Source organism: Spodoptera frugiperda, chromosome 1, assembly GCF_023101765.2.
Source record: "Spodoptera frugiperda isolate SF20-4 chromosome 1, AGI-APGP_CSIRO_Sfru_2.0, whole genome shotgun sequence".
NCBI classification, from domain to species: domain Eukaryota; kingdom Metazoa; phylum Arthropoda; class Insecta; order Lepidoptera; family Noctuidae; genus Spodoptera; species Spodoptera frugiperda.
The window spans coordinates 12,897,068-12,913,850 of record NC_064212.1 but is presented as its reverse complement, the minus strand read 5'-3'; the positions used below and the strand labels follow the sequence as shown (position 1 = coordinate 12,913,850).

At 34.0% G+C, this 16,783-nt stretch overlaps 1 protein-coding gene across 3 annotated transcripts in view; it reads left to right on the top strand.

Annotated features, from left to right (window-relative positions):
• The first annotated feature begins 477 nt into the window (after positions 1 to 477).
• Positions 478 to 16,783, top strand: part of LOC118273326 (leucine-rich repeat neuronal protein 1-like) — a 245,848-nt gene continuing 229,542 nt past the window's right edge. For all 3 annotated transcript variants that reach the window (XM_050697179.1, XM_050697183.1, XM_050697182.1), the window contains exon 1: positions 478 to 838. The gene's annotated coding sequence lies outside the window, so the exon portion shown is untranslated. The remainder of the gene's footprint in view (positions 839 to 16,783) is intronic.

Here is a 16,783-nt window from a genome sequence, read left to right as displayed (position 1 = left end):
ATAAATATGGACCTGTTTTATATAGAATTTTGCGCTCCAATTATAATTTTACATAATCAACTCTACTACCACAACAATTGGGTTCAAAATTATTAGGATAGCTCATATAACTATTCGAAACTTCCATCAGTTGCAGTTTTGAAATAAACGCCGCACCGCTTTGAGGTCTCCCGCCATTATATCATAACAATAAATCCCTCGAATAGTCAATGAGCTCGCCGACAACAGGTAAAGAGACACCCAAGTTGTCAAACCAGTTTAAAAACATAAACTTCTCCATTTTACTCCAGCTGGTCTGTAGTGTATAATTACGATGCAAAACCGATTTCTACGCAAAATAAAACGAAAATCAGGAGCAGTGTGATTAATAACACTTATTTCGGGCTTCGAGAGGGTTTGCCAGGATCACGCCAGTCCAACTCGGATGCGCCCTATGCGTTCGCTCAAGCTAGACGACCATTCGTTCATCACTCGTCTCCCGTACCGTTCCCTCAGTCGGTCGGCCGCCTGCGTCGCGAGCGGACGTATCGCGTTCTACGAATTCCTCTCTACACGTAATCGTCGTAATAACCAACAAAAAATAAAATAAACTGTGACTGGTCTGTGTTCACGTAACGTTCTCTCGTAAAGGGAAATACGGCTTTAGCTAACTGGATACACGTCGGTTTTACAACGTTTATTGTTTTTAGTTGGCAAGTGCAAAATGTGATGTTATGTGTGCTCAACGAGCGTACCGTCCTGTGTAACGTTGCCTCAAAGTGAACTACATGGATGTAATGTGCTTTTAAAATTGGAAACTCATAATCTACTCACTTCGCAACCGGATTTTTTATTTGAGGTTGGTATTATAATTCAAGTAACTTTTTTATTGGTCGCTGTGTACAGATAAGATTATAGTGTAGGAGTTTGCTAAGTGACTAATAAAGTCAAGGTGAGGTAGGTAACAAACACGAATTCATGCTAATATCTAATGTACATTTACGTACATGTATCATATCGAATCAGTGGAACCGAATAGAGCAATATCATTAGACCGGTTGGGATCACAATACAAACTAGCAGAACAAATAAATTCACGATTCACGATGATAGATACAGAACAACTGATTTCAGAGAAATGAGGAAATGCCAAAATTGTTTTAGATAAACTGAATGAAGCGATGCCGAGGGACAACAAAGGAAAGATCTCGGAAAGAATTGATATTGCGCTCCATTTCGCCAATGAAGGTCAATTGCATTGTCCATGTCTCATCGAAACGGCCAATAAGATTTGAAAACACAGAATGAATAACAATAAACAAGATACTGTTTTCCAGTTTTCCAATTATTTTGGCGAAAATCCAACTATTGGTTGAATTTTAAGCAATGTTTATAGATATTACGTCCGTGAATCTAAGATGTTTCTATTATGACCATTTATTGCATAGTCAAGAATTCATTTTTACGAGTTCTCCTTTGTATACCCCGTATTAATTACATTCTCTTTTATCTGAAGTAATTTAAATTGTTGGCCATTTCACTTTACGAAGAAAATAAGATTTTGGACAAAGATAAACTTTGGCGGAATTTATTTTTGTTTCTTCTTTTTCTCAAGAGCTATCGTTAGCAATGTGATTACGTTTATCAATGTTTAGTACAATGTCTTTTATTTCATCAGTTTTATTTGCCTCTTGTACGAGATTAGCTACAGTATCATTTTCTGTTTATTTGAACGCTCAATCTCCACCAGTATTCATGAAACATTTAGTCAATCGTAGAATAATATTTCCTTAGTCAACGAATTGATGTGTGGAACGTATTTGATAAAATAAACATTCACGAATGTTTTTCTAAAAGAGTTTATCAGTGGAATCGTTTAGTAGAAAATATTGTGTAAACACATGTAATAGTACACCGTTGGTCCGTTTGTTTGTTTATCGTACTGTTTCTAAGAACTCAGTGTCAATGTGACCGGCGGCGTATTCATTAACTGAAACGCGATAAATGTAAACATGTCACACTTGCGCAATCGTAATCTTAGGCCTCCTTTGAGATACGGCTTTATAAATATGTATCGTGGTGTGTACGAGGAATACTTTATTCCTATTCTCTGCCTTGCTTCAATATTTATTGTGAATTGAGTTCAATGCCACTGCTTACGTAGTGTCTTTGGAAACTCTACCTTCTTCATCAACTATCTTTCATATTTTGCCGTTAATCATGCCTTAGTGTCCATAATTATCATCTTTCTTGTTTTTTTTTAATTCTGCAAAATCAATTTCCTTATCTCTCAACTTCTCGGTATTAGGTTTCGTTTCATAATAGCAATTGGAACAATAAGAAGCCCAATAAACAATGATATCAAAGGACACAAGTACTTGTTTAAGGAATTTATACCATCGTGAAAAGTTCCGCTCTTCTAAGACTTCTTTCTAGAAACTCATCTATCGTTGCTAACTGAAATTGTACAATATTTTATATCGTATGATTTAATAAGAATAATCCCAGTATAACAAACTTTTCCATCTGAAATCCTAAATTTTCGTATTCCCAACAAACAACACAACATGATACGTATGAACGACTATAAATTTCGCACAAATAAACGACACTGAGAGAAATTAAATTAAAAAATCATGTTTTTTTTACAATCCTGGCATAAACCCATTTTTGTAATCCGAACAGTTTCTCCCAGAGGGGATTAGAAAGGGTTGTGAATTAAAATTCGAAATTCTTGATAAAAATGGTTTGATATTTTCAAAGCTTATTCTGATTAACGTCAGTTCTGCGAATTTATTCAGCTGGCTTTAGCTCTTTTCATTTCTACATGTTAATTGAGATTTGAACGGTAATTTGAATTATAAATCTCGGCTTACCGAAAGAAATGATAGATCTAATGTTGAAGTTATAAATTCTCTCCATCTAAAGTAAGACTATTTTGATAAACACGAGCCGAAAGCCATAATTCACCCTATTGTAAGTTGATGGAACTACCTGGAATCTACCACTGTATCTTAAGACAGAGATGCAGCTATACAGAAGTAACTGCATCCCTTTTTCACTTTAGAACAGTGATGGATTTAAAACTTGTGAAACGCCATAGAATAGTTATTATGGATCATTTAATCCCAAGAAAGAATAATATGAAAATAATAATAATATCAGACCTGCACAGTTTTTAACTGAACTATAAGAGACGGCCTGGATGGCTTTGTATTTTGACAAACTATAAAAATATTTTATACAAAGAGCAGAAGGGATCCCGTCGGAATTTGATTTCCGATATTCCATAGAGAGATTATTAAAAAACGCAGTCGAAGGAAGGAGAGAAGCAAAATAATCTAACAATGTAGACTTTTCTAAAGTTAAGTAGAACATTAGGTGAACAATTAACATGGGTAAATGAATAGCACAAACAAAAGCTATACAGCTAGACACTAGCACGCCTAGACTCTAGTCTTCGGCGACCTAAATACAATTTACACAATTACCTCGTCTATGCATTTGCAGAAACTATTCAATTTCAACAAGTTGGAGGACAAACAAACTAATGGCAGGTTTGATGCAATTTGTAATGTCATTTGCAATCCGACAGTTTACTTATGTTGTCAGTGTTGTGTTACGCAGTGTCTGGTCATACGCCCACATTCCGACGGCATGCAGTTAGCACTCGCTTGCAAGCAAACATCGACATTTGCGAGGCGTTCGAAATATTAGAATAAAAAAATAATAAAAATAGAGTTGGAACAAAACTGTCGTGTCTTTTCGAATTTCATAACGATCAACAGTTTGGAATTTTTGATTTGCGAAGATCATCTATATTTTGAGAACATGACAAACAACTTTATCAGTTTATTATTAGTTCCTACTAGGTCCGAAAAAAATATCTACTCCCTTCTTAAAAGTATTAAAGATAAGAGAAAGGATACAGAAACTGAAGCGTCCGCAGATGTTTCTGTTCTCACAGCGAATTCTATTTTTATTCATATAGCTCATATTTCTAAGATCTAAGGGAAGGGGTGTAAAAATAAAGGATTGCATTAGTTCTAAACTCGTGCTTTTCTAAAAGTGATTGAGTTGTTTTCGTGGCCCAGAAATCTGAATATGATGAAGTTGCTATAATACAAGCTTACAATACAAGTTTCTATTAAAAGAACTTCGTGTTATTATAGTCTAATACATATTGTATGTTTGTAAGCGCACCTGCGACACAGGAGAAAACCGAATTGTGGAGCAACAAAATAAAAAAATCATTAGGTACTAGCTCAAGGATCTCTAGTCAACAGACGTCCCGAAAAAAATATATCAATCCAATGAGATTATTTCGTTTCATTTCCACCTAAACCTAAAGAAATAATTATTATAATACTAACTATACTGAATCTTGTATAATATTTTATATACCACATTGATGACGAAAAATATAGAGACATTCTTATAATTTCTAGGAAAAAACGTGGTACAAGGCAATAAGATTCCCTAAAAGGAAATTAAGAAATGAGAATTATGATTATTACGTATATATATTCTCTTATACAGTTAATCCTCTGAGTAACTGGCTATTAGGATTTTGTTTGCGTTTGCCATTAATAGCTAAAACCTGTCTTGTTTTGCAGCATTAGATGAATCATCGTTATCAAACGCCTGACTAAGAACGGAGCACTGAATCAGTATTCGCTAAACATTGTGAATGGATTCAGTTGTAAAAGTGGGTCGATTAACGTTAATTTTAGATTGCATTTTATTCGTGTGCCTTGTTAGTTTAGTAGTTATTATGTTAGAGCTTATCTGATTTGCTGTAAGACGTCCCACCGCGTTTCATTTGTTGTCGAGGCAAATTGTTGTATGTGAAAAAAAGGATTACTCTTGAATCCAATTCTTATCGATCAATTTGAATATTGTAATATTACGTACTCTTGAGTTGCAACACTAGCGCCCATTGCATCCGTATTGCATGGATATTGAATGAACTAAATGGTTTTGCGTTTGGCTGTATATTCCGTACTCTGAATGCTATTTTAACACCTACGATTAGGATTGCATAGTTTTGGCATTGAATAATTACCGAACTATTGATATTTTATTGGATTGAAATTGCATTGATATTGAAATTGGTTTCAAGAGTAAGCGCCTAGTAAAATAATACGTTATTTAATTTTAATAAAGTTGTTTCAAAGTATTTAAATACATATTATGTTGATTGGGTTTATTTACAAATACAATGAATATTAAAGTAATACGTTGGTTTCATATTAACATTTCTGTTTGACAATAATATTTTAATAACTAGACATTGTCAATAATAAAACTTGTGCATACTTCCTTGAGATCGTAAACAGAATTACTATGATAGCCATTAATTTATGTAGCTTAACAGTATAACCTTTATTATTGGCCATGATCATTGTCTCACAAGTAAATAAAACAATAGTAGTTAGTTATAGCTTCAATGACATTGGTAATATTATTTTAGGCATAACTACATAATTAAACATAAAATTGATAGCAAAAGACCTCGAACTCGGCTGATAAATAACAATAGGTAGAGTCGCCCGAAGTTCAACACTTAACTATAGATATTTTAGGTCTGCATACTTGCAACTCTTAAGTATGAGAAAGCCATGCTTCGGCACGAATGGACCGACTCGACCGAAGTGATACCACGGCCTCACAGATCACCGACGTGAAACAACGCTTGCATTGTGTTTGAGGTTACCGAGAGAGTTACCCAATCAACGATCGTCTATCTTTTCAATCACTGATTCCCCAACAACTTAAAATTCATAACCTCCAACAGCTGGCAACGCACTAGTAACGCCTCTTATGCTTCGGGTGTCCATTGCCGGCGGCGATTACTTACCATCAAGTGATCCGTCTGCCCATTTACCAGCTTATACCATAAAAAAGAGAAACAAAAGTACCTACCTAAGATTGTATTCAAAAATTTCATAACACCGATTTGTCGTAAACATAATATTACATGACGTGGCTCACTCGTGTGTTACAAGGTTGATGTTACATCTCATAAAATATGCGGGCCGTGTACTCTGTACGGTTTACACAACTTCTTCATTATTGTTATTATCTCATATGTAAGTATCTACAATTAGGCGCTTGTTGTATTCTTTTTATAGACTTTGAGTAGTATTGACACTTAATTATTTGGATTTTGTAGATAGTAATGACGGATGGTAAGAAATAAGTTCGTGAATTGCAGCGTGGGCTTTAAAAATGGCGTGGTGTTTTGTTCATAGTTTTATTATAACTCAGGTCCAAACTACATAAAAAACAAAGCAAAGGTAAAGAAAAGATTATGTTCTGGGTTTTGCATAATACCATGATTGTAGTTATTTGTATTATTTTGGGATTATTAATACAACTGACGAAAAGAAAACGCTACTGTAGGTAGACCTCCTTTATTTCTCCAGGCAACAAAAGACATAAAGAGTTTACTGCCCATAATAATTATTATTATGAACATCTGTAAACTAAACGACGTACAAATTAAAACGAATAATTGCAAGAAATAAAAAATAAATAAAATAAAATTCAAAATGGCTGACTTATCCATTAAGACAATGGCTTAAAGTCTTAGAGTGCACTTCGTACTAATTTGTCTCGTATCAAAACTACTAAAATGTTCCATGTTAGTTTCAAGTATCAAGTTGACATCTCGAACAGACGTCGACTTAACAAGATTCGTGTGAATCTCAGTTTTTATTACATTTAACGTTCTCTCTGAACTTTCGTGTTAAAACTAAAGTTTCGCGAAATTAGATGATTGTTAGTTTAATTACGGAGAGACTGATTAGCGTCTGTCTTTTATGCGACGATTATTTTGACTACCATACATGAAGTCTCATCTTCGACCCTAGTATTTTAGTAACTCTATTTTAAAAGCATACGATGTATGAATTTTGTAACCACAGTTTGAAAATACACCCCTCTTTTATAATAAGATTATTTTCTTATTCACAGAATAACATACATAGTTTTGTGTTCTGAGAATCGGTGTGTTTGGAGCATATTGACACAACCAACCACATTTAAAGATCACCTGCAGAACGTGATATGCCGAAATCCTCACGACAGGTCAAAGTAAAGGTCACTACGGCACTGACATCGTTTGTGATCAAAGTTAGTGAATTCTATCTCAACTTGTATGTTTAAACTAGTAGTTTACCCCACAAACTAACTTTAAACTACTAGTCTAGTTCGTACAGAATAAATTAATGTACCATTTCTTATTTGTTAATTAAGTAGCTTTCCAATGTTGACAGAATTATCAAAATCGATTGAGTCGTTTTTGAGTAACAGCCACGAATAGACGTGTAAAAAAACATTAACTAATTTGAATTTTATAACGAAACAAATTCCACTTTTAATCATCGATTGACATGCTTGAACAGTGTGCTTTATTGATTTCAATGAACGATTCGTCAAGAGTATGAAATCATTGCCGTTTAGTAGGAGACGAAATTATTGCTATAAGTAGCGATTGACTCTACCAAGCCTGACGATCAATTACCAATCACGACCATTTTGTCAAGAGTGACATTATTTAGAAGAAAGATACAAGTCAAAGTCAAATCATTCATTCCAATTAAACAAAAAATAAGTACTTTTGAAATGTCAACAAATAAATAATAGTGTGTCAGTCTGTCCATCAGTGAAGCTAGGTGCTCGTTCCAAAGTATAGCTTCAAATAGAGATGAATGAGCAAGAAACTACATACGTTACTCTTTTGAAAAAATGTGTTCAAAATTATTGTGATATATTTTTCTAATCTGATTAATTGTACATATTTATATGTGATGCAATAATACTGACAATCTGAAAGAGTGCTTCTAGCAAAAACCAAGTAAGACTTTACCACGTATTTTCAAAATATTACCTCTAGTTCAAGTAGCTATGACTATAAAATCAGAGGAGTTGTTAGTTTATAAAGACATACCAAAACCGTTATTGCAGTTTCCGCATAGTCAATGAGGTCAGCATGGTAAAATGCAAAGCTTTGCTCTAGATTGGAGAGTAATTACAGTTAGTCAAGGCATTCCTTTATCTAGGTACGGCTATACAAACTGATGTTCCTGTCAACCTCTCTTGGTTCTATATATACCTATATTATAGCAAAAGGATGGCTTAGGGTTTGATGTCAAATCCAAACGAGACTTGTTTCTGTTTTTCAATCTCAAAATAACACAACTTTCGTGAGACATGACTACTAAATTAATCATAATATTATCGGCTTATTCATGTAACTGTTTGACGAAGAACTCGACTAGTTTCAAGCCATGCTAGAGTACCATATTCATGAACAGCATTTCGCGACACACGACGCGGCGTCTGTCAAAATATAAATTCAATTTTTTGCACTTTTACATAGATATATGTTTTTAAACTGACATGGTCACTAGTAATATCATTAGAACTTAAAACGGGATATTGACCATGTTAAATAAATAAAACCATGTTTATTAGTTTTTATGAGTTTCCGATATTTCAACACTGTTGCAAGCACCATGATCACGGATGAACTGTTTTAAGTTCTAATGATATTACTTCTACTTCTACATAAAATTTGCTAGCTCAGTCACTATATTATCACAGGACCGCAAATAAACGCTAATCCTTTTACAAATATTTAGGCATATAAGATATGTTCTAGATATCAAATTCAAAGTTACATTTTACCTTTAAACCTTCATGTATGAAACCAAGGTTATGCCTATCTGGGTCCTAATGTCGGTCTAGAAAGGCTTCACATGTGGTTGTATTTGTATTTCAAACTCTCAAACCCTAACAGTAATATTCTAAATTACGAAGCGCCGTATTTATTAAGCAAATGTGTTGATTTTTTCGAACTGATTAAAAAGGGTTTGGGATTTTCCAATGGTATGTTTTATGTAGGTTGTGTTTTTTCGCAGTTTTATTATTTTCCTTATCCATCATAATTATATAGATATATTGGCTGTATCAAACTAAATGTAATTAGACACTAAACTTCGATGCATTAACATTATGTTGAAAGGACCATAGGGAAATTGAATTTATGGTTGATAAATGCTGAAAACTGCATCAATCGGTTCAGCTATACGCGAGATGATCACGCATACACTTACATACGTTAATTACCTACATATATACAGGCCAAACTGAGAATCTCCTTTTTTTGAAGTCGGCTAAATATAAAAGAACTCATTTTAAAAAGACAACAAGCAATACACCTGTATTTAATCTAGTCTTATGGGTGTTTATGAACAGGGCTGATCGCTTACCAATACTTACCAACACTCGATTCGCTGATTCTTATTTGTTAATTCGCCCCCTTTATTCTAATATATTATTATGTTCTATAAACAAGAAAGACAAAAGACTCCCGTTGAATGAATAGGTAATGAAGTAATTGTCAACATGTAAAGGTGCATATAACTAATAATTGCATATTTAAAAAGGTCAACAAAGAACAACTTGACCTTTCTTTAATATTAATTAGAAGTTATAAGCCCTTTATAAATTCTCCCTTACAAAATGTGCTATTGAAACTATGTACATATTCATTAAAGTATTGAAAAATTAACGATAAGTACAAATGAATATGTTTTTCACAATAACTAGTGATTAGTGCCCACGCGATTGATATTCGATTCTCGTTTCGACTGATCATAGATAAATGATTGTAATTAATACTAGCACTAATTGATAGGTACCTAGTGTTTAACTAGTGTAGGTTTTAAACTATTCATTTAGACTGTTAATGGAAAATGGTATCTGTTTGTAATGTGTTAAAACTCAAATTGGAGTAAATAAAGGTTGATTTTAGGTTCAGACTCTAGAATATAGGTGTAGTCTCTTTAAATATACAATATCTATAGGTGAAAACATATTTTGTTGACTTAAAAATCATGACGACATATCTGAGGCCGTGTAGCCGGCTTCAATTCCCGCACGAAGCAAGTCTTTGTATGTTCCACAAATTATTGTTTTCGGTCATGAATGTCATGTGTATGTGAATGTTTCTAATCGCACCCACAATACAGAAGAAAATCCTAGAGTCGGCGAATATTTTTTTTATAAAAAATGCATTGTTATTTCTTTATTTCGTCACTAATCTTTAGAACAGCTGATACAAACAAAATTTAGCTATCTATCAATGGAAAAAAAACCAACATCAACTTTGAAAGTCAATGACCATGCAAATAAAACGGCTTTACTTATTTAATTAACGTTAATAAGATAAAAAGAAATATAAGCACAAAAGCCACAATGAAAAATCTTGTCGATCGTCAAAGTAGGAGCTTAAAAACTTAAGAGCAAGTTATGAACGAATAAGAAACTTGGTAAACATTAAATACTTGGCAAGACAAGGCCAATCTTGGTCAACTCTTATGCAAATACCCACGAAGCCTTGGAAGAAATTTGTTTATTCATTATGAATTAATTATGACCAAACATTCTATTAAATATACATTTTTATTCACGGTTTTTCATATTATCTTGTTAATAGATGATTTTATTCTTGAATATTATTTTAACTCAGAATACTGGACGCACTTAATCTTTTGCTTAAATTGCGTTAATCTTTTGCTTCGTGTTTTGTTAGACTACATTATCACGTTATGCAGTTTCAAGAGGGAACAGCAGAGTAGAAAGATAAGTCTCAAGATGCTCAAGTAGTTTACCCCTGTTTGAGGAGACATTATCAGTAGCAATCACTTAAGAAAGGCATTTTTTGACTAAACATAACTAATCTTCAATACAACTATATGTTGCGATCTCTTTTTTTGAGGTGGGAGAATCGTCCTCTGAGTTCTCCCGTCTTGGGCGAGGTGAAAGTGACTAGAGTTTTTACTGATTAAAAAGCAACCCATTCCTACTTCTGCTTTTCGAGCCGGAGCCTCGGTATATTCGCTAGGTAGTCCGCAGCTCCGGATCATATGGAACGGTCTAAGAACTAAAACTAAACAATCAAAAATCACTGTGATTTTGACAAAAGAAGATTCTCCTATTAAATACAATTACAAGACGTACATAGACAGACCAGTTTCAAGTCACAACGGGACTCTACTTCACGAGCAATGGGCGCGTTATTTACATACGTGAGTAAACCGTTATTTTCAATTAATTTAGCAGTTATGTCTCACGATGGTTATAAAGATAGCATTTCCTAGTTATTGTAAAATTAGTTTCGAACCACGCTGAATGTGGCGTGATTGCAATCTTGAAACCCAATACTATGTTTGATAAGTAGTGCCCTAAGTGCTATTAACGCGGTCTGGTGTCAATTACATGTTTGCACTGAGAATGGAAAGCGCGAACAATGCAAATAATGTGTGGCTAGAAATATGCGATAAATGTTATGAACCTACTTAGTTGATATATCTATGTTATAACTAGGAAAAAGGTAGATAAATACTTCTGCCATATTTAAAAATAATCAGCTAAAACAACAACTTCTTCCACGTAAAAATTATTAGATTAAAATATAACAACCAGCCTGAATTTTATTTATTAACATAAAAACAATATGAATGCATAAAAAAGCTCATGTTTGGATTAGGACAAATTATTATCAGTTAAGCATAAATTAAATGCAGGAAACAAAAAAAAAATAGTTAATCATAAAACAGACTGGCTACCACACATTTTTTTTCTTGTGAACATGTTAGTTATTACAAAAAAAAAGTAAAATTAATACTTACTCAATTATTTATCGAACTTAACGGTTCAAAGACAGGTGTTCGAAAAAAAAAAAATTCAAATTCCTACCACAGACTTCAAATCGACCGACACGAAATCATGGCTTTTTAGTTTACTTTTTTCTCTGCCTTGTCTTACTTCGGTGGGTTTTTTATAGATTTTTTGTATTAACACGTGCTATGTTAGGGTAAACATTGGCGGTAGTGAGTCTAAAGGTGTTTTCAAATACAGCTGACGGTAACAGGCGGGGTGAATACGAGCGGCCATTTAAAAAAACCGTCGATGCTCTTAGTATGTTTAACTTGCATTAAGGGGTCTTAAAGAAAAAAGCAATTGCGTGTTTGCTTCGAAAGAGAGCTTGGTGTAGGGTCTTGAGACAAGCGCTCTCTGTGAGTAATTTTGAATGGGGATATTTTTATAATGAAATAGCATTTTTGACATTATGGATGAAAAAGTAAAATATAAAATTTTCAAAAATATGTAATACACGAAAATATTTAAAGTAAAATCTTTTTATTACACTTTTACGAACACTTCACAAAATGTCGTTCGCAACGAACAGCCCGTTGCTTACGTCATCAATTACCTCCGAACACACCCTAATCTATTTCATGCTCAATTTATTAGTTACCGATACACGACGGTAGCCTAACAAACAAATTAACAGTCCGTAACTAAACTCACGTAACATAATTGTTATAAAAACATAATATTACATTGTAAAACATTGTTAAATTGTTATTCTCAACGCTTCATTTGCTGTTCCGCGCGCTTTTTCAACAGTAATGGCCGCCAGACAGCTGTCATGGCGGTGTCAGTTCTAAATTTAAAATAAACATTTCTTTTTTTATTATAACTTTTATGAGTCGATTGGGTTAGGTTAGTTTTTAATGTTGCTAGTTTGCCCGAATATCGTTCTGAATTTAAAATCGTAAAGAACTTTATGTAGTCCATTTGGGGTTCATAAAATGTTACATTTTTTTATTTGTCAAGTAATTTTTTTAATGGTTCTGACGGTTACGGACTCTGGCGGACGGTTATGGATGAATTTAATAGAGCACTCAGTTCCAGTTTTTACTCGGTGTCGTATCAAAGTTTTTACAGCCCAATCCTCAAGAGATGTTACTATAAAGCGTGTCTAGCAAAAAGTCGTATCATTATCACAACAAAAGCTGTTTAAATCCCCTCTGTATTTCTTTAGCGACACGCATACGATTTACACATCACTCAAACATGTACCATTGATACGTTTATTTGCGTGTGCCTAAAACTCTATCTCTAAGACGCAGGGCAGGACTCAAAAAACATATAAAATAAAGGAATTAAATACTTGCAAAGATTTTACTTTAAATCAAATGTTTCCCTAAGTAATGATCTCCAAAACGTCTCAATTTATTTCTTGTACAAAATCTTCTTGGGCCTCTTAAAAGTCAACGTCTAAAATCCGGCCCTGCTCAAACCATTCGAAGCCTACATGTAGGATTGGAGGCTTCAACTGTCGCCTTCAAGGACGTGGCTTTAGAACATCCTAAGTCTCAACTAAGTAAGACTGATGTTTCGCTTCACAAATGATACGTAAGGAATTGTCAGACAATTGTTTTATGTGAGAGAAAATCGGAATCCATTTTGATTATTGAATGTATAGACGCACATCAATGTATCATTAATTCTTCAGTCTATTTTCAACTTTAATACAAGACAATTTAGTTAAACGCAAGTTGTCGACGAATTAATAATTTCCTCCTTTTTTTAAATCGGTCAAAAACTTTCGCAAAATGTCTTTAGAAAAAACTAATAACCATCCATATCAAGTATGATTCGGTGATCACATTTATCTTTCAATTTCACTTCATAGTTACAAGTTTATAAATAAGACAAATCTTAGCAAAATTGTTTAAAAGTTAAAAGAGATAAAAGGAAGTGTTCAAATGCATTTGCACAACTTTAAAGCTAACTTAACTTGTACAAGTGTAAATGGAAGTCCATTACCTCCAACAACGTTTAGAGCAACTTTCTAAAAACCCAACATCCTTCCTTCGACATCCAATCAATAACACAATGAGACCAATACAATGTCGCACCTCAATCATGTCTTCGCACCTGCCAGGTATCTCTGTCCCTCTCATAACTAAGACATCAGAAAGAGAGATCCAATAAGTCCCAATGTCACATAAAGACGTTAATTCAAAGAAGTGATTGATGTCAATATCAGTTTTTAAGTACTTACCTGCATTGAGTAATCGTGATGTTTGGTGTCAAAATGCATAAAAGTGTTACTGACAAATTGCACCTCGGTGGTAAAAGTTACTTTCGGAAATTACTCGTTCCGAGCTTTTGAAATAACTACAAACACCGACTGATTGCTTACTTAAGGTCCTATGTCCATGTTTTTTTTTTTAGGGGGAAAATCGTCCAATGAGTTCTCCCGCCCTGGGCAAATGGGAGGGTGTGTCAGTCTCTTACTGACTAAAAACCACCCCGTTCCTACTCCTGCTTGTCGAGCCGGAGCCCCGGTTAACCCGCTAGGTGTCCGCAGCTCCGGAACTGGTCTTATGTCCCCTAGATGGGGTAGAGGGCGTCCACAGAGGTCCTCCATTTCGATAGGTCTTGAGCTTCCCGCTTCACCTCGCTCCATGTCACCGACTGATGTCATAATGAATAGAGACAGGCATCAAAAACACTAAAAAACAAAGTCAATTTAAATAAAATAAAAGAGAAAACACACGCCTACACATCCAATACACAGTCTTCCAAAAAAAAAAGAAAACAAAACGAAAGAACTCTTCTAACTTCATATGCGAACGAACAAGGAGGTGGAATAGGCACTAATCGAAGCCAAGCCATGCAAATATCGGGGAACACGTTGCGACAACTTATCAATATGGTGCACGTGACCTGGAATATAAAAAGAAATGGCGGAAAGAATGGCGGGAACCGAGGTGTGACCTTGCTCAAAATGCCGGAGAAATTTTCCAACTACCTAAATGTGATTTGGTTATAGTCTGCTATGAGAAAAAATGTAGTAGTTAGGTGATCGGCAGGTTTTTCTTTGATAGGGTTTAGTTTAGACGAGAATTAGGTTATGTTTTGGTAGCGTTTGCGATGAATAAACTTGCTTGGTAGTTATAAGATGTTTTAAAATATAAACCTGGTGTGCAATAAATAAGTTTTATCTTATTGATAAGCCAAATAATAGCATTATACCAAGGACATTACAACCTGTACAAAAGCTAGATAGTTAAATACCAACCACCTGATATCACTATCACTAACGAAGCTAAAACAAAAACAAATAAATTGTATTATTCATTGAGTAATAATCCAAGAATTAAGAGACTGGGACAGGAATGAGAACAAGATTTGCATAAGGACCGTATGACATTAAAATTCATTACAATAAGTTCTAAAGGTTCGTTCACTAGGAAAGAAGGTAATTTTAATTCACATTCATAAAAGACATGTTCTACTTTTGTCTGGTTTTTATGTAATGCGAAGATTAGATGGTTACTTTTTTGGTAGAGCAAAATATGATGTTCATAAAACTGATGTTTTATGATCGAAGATTTATTTAGACTGGAATTGGCAGTAAGCCATTATGTTACAGTAGGATTAATTCATAAAATAGGCTAAAAATATGGTTTTTGCCAATGGAATTGGGACTTATTACTGAAATCAATCTACGTTTGTGAGTGTTGACTGAAAGTATTGAAGGCAAATCCACCGCTAACGCCGCACGGACATCACCAGTTCCCATGGCGCTTAACGCGATGACTACTTTGGTTGTATCAGTAAGCTTAAAATAAGTTTACTTTACGCTTAAAGTAATGGAAACGAGAGCACGTTTAGCGCTCTGATTGGCCGGCGCAATTGAACCAACCAATCAGAGCGCCGAACGCACTCTCGTTTCGTTTTCGTTCAACATAAAGCAAACTCGTATTAAGAGTACACAGATCATCGTCGTCAAAAATCATAGTTACTACAGTTAATAAATTACACTAAAGTTTAACTTCCGTACATTCCTATTAACATCACTAGACCACGTTCATTCATATTATAAAGTAGTACAATAATAGAAAAATCAATATCACTTCAGATAAAGATAACTTACGTAATACATTGGCTTCCAAACCTCATATCTTGACAAAGACGGATAAAAATATCTATTGGCTGAGTGTCGAATCTCCCCCGTCTGAAGCTTATAATTTCAATCGAGTATTGGAAAAAGATACGACTCGGAGAGGCTCAAAAGCCGTATTTACTCGCCTATTCCTCTATATTCAAGTAATGTTGACAGTAAAAGGATTAAACGAGCTCTCGTACTGAATGTTTTTGAAGTTTTATTATATTTACGGTCGAAATAATACTAAATAGACGTTTCGATGTTAAGACCGGAATAAAATAGGTACTGTCAAATGAAAAACACGATTCGAAAGGTTTTTATGAAATGTGGTGGTATTACATTTCTTTTATTGAGTGTTTGCAAATATAGGTTTTGAATTTAAGTACTCTTGTTTAGGCTTTCATATTATTCAAATTGTTGATCTTTTCGTTATGAAACTCTCAGATGCAGCCCATTTTAAATAAGTAGACATCAAATCTAATATTGCTTTAATGCATCCATGGTGTACAATGTGGTCTACAATTTTAATACAATAATATGTCCCATTTGTTTACTACAAAGGTAATATAGCTACTAGGAACAAAACGTTTATACTTATATTATTGTACCTAGTGTGAACAAAACCAAAAAACAAACATGGCGCCATTCAATCCCCAAGCAACGGTTCCAAAGACACAATACACATCAAAATGTTATCCACGAATATCCGTCAGAATAATTAATAAGTGCGATAACTGTCGAATAATAATTAGCTTCCTAATTACGTGTAATAAAATAACTCTTAATTAATATTCCAACCGTATAATTAACTTCGTAATCTACGAAAGAGAGAAACGCATTAGTACTGTCAGCATTATCTCCTTGCTTTTTAAGGCCGTTGATAGATTTCTGTCCCAACGGTAATAAATCCTTTTATAAGTTCCCAACTTAGTAAAAAAGTATACATAATTAATTGGGTAGAATGCCTTTTTTGTCCAGGATTGG